The sequence below is a fragment of the Grammomys surdaster genome, unplaced genomic scaffold (genome assembly GCF_004785775.1).
Source record: "Grammomys surdaster isolate TR1022 unplaced genomic scaffold, NIH_TR_1.0 139, whole genome shotgun sequence".
NCBI lineage: Eukaryota > Metazoa > Chordata > Mammalia > Rodentia > Muridae > Grammomys > Grammomys surdaster.
In genome coordinates, this window is record NW_021604597.1 from 9,462,543 (window position 1) to 9,463,458 (window position 916).

At 44.0% G+C, this 916-nt stretch overlaps 1 non-coding gene across 1 annotated transcript; it reads left to right on the top strand.

Annotated features, from left to right (window-relative positions):
- The first annotated feature begins 227 nt into the window (after nt 1-227).
- LOC114618032 lies at nt 228-336 on the top strand. The gene has a single exon (XR_003710900.1). It is a non-coding gene; the product is annotated as a U6 spliceosomal RNA (small nuclear RNA).
- The last annotated feature ends 580 nt before the right edge of the window (nt 337-916 follow it).

The window sequence follows — 916 nt, forward strand, 5'->3', positions numbered from 1 at the left end:
ATTGTCATAAAGGAAGGCTCCCCTATGTTAGCGGCCATATCAAGGGCGGCCTTGGTTTAGGAAAAAGCCTATTTTTGTTGGGGTGATCAAGAGGCCAAGCTCTCTAGTGAGATAAACGAGGTCAAAGCCAGGTATAGCAGGAACCCTTCTGGAGGGCGTGGAAGTCTAGGGGTCGACCGTAGGGGGAGGCAGGGGAGCTGGCAGCTGTGTCAGTCTCCTGCGGAGTCACGCTTCGCTTCGGCAGCACATATACTAAAATTGGAACGATACAGAGAAGATTAGCATGGCCCCTGCGCAAGGATGATACATCAAACTCTTGAACCAACCTCCCACTTAACCCTCTCTGGAATGTTGCAAAAGGCTTCTTCTGAGCTCATTGGCCACCTTCTTCCCCTGCTCTTTCACCTGAAAACCCTCTCAATTCATTGACTATACAGACAAGTTATTTGGCCACTCCATTACAATTCTTAACAAACTCCAATTTCAGTCACATTCCAGCCTTACCCCCATTACTGTCTGAGCAGGTTGTGTAAGGTTGGTCTACCTACTTCCTGACTTGCCAGTTCTTGCTACTTCTTGCTCAGTTTGTTCCCCTGATTCCTCATACTTCATACTTAGAAGAAATCAAATGCCTTTCCATTGACTGAAACTTCTTCCCTAGGTGCTTCCTATGTTTTGATCATTCCTTTCCCTCTTGCCCTAGGATAATGGAGGCAGATGGGTAGGGGTCTTCCAGTGCTGTGCATCATTGTGGTTACGTACCTACTAGAGACTCAGTAAATAGTGTATGAACAAAGGAATTAGGAAAATAGAAACTGCAAAGAATTAATCTATTATATAGATGCACTAGTTAATTATTTAGTTACACCATAAATAGACAGTTTGGCTATTTTTTTTTAAAAATCTGTTCCTCTTA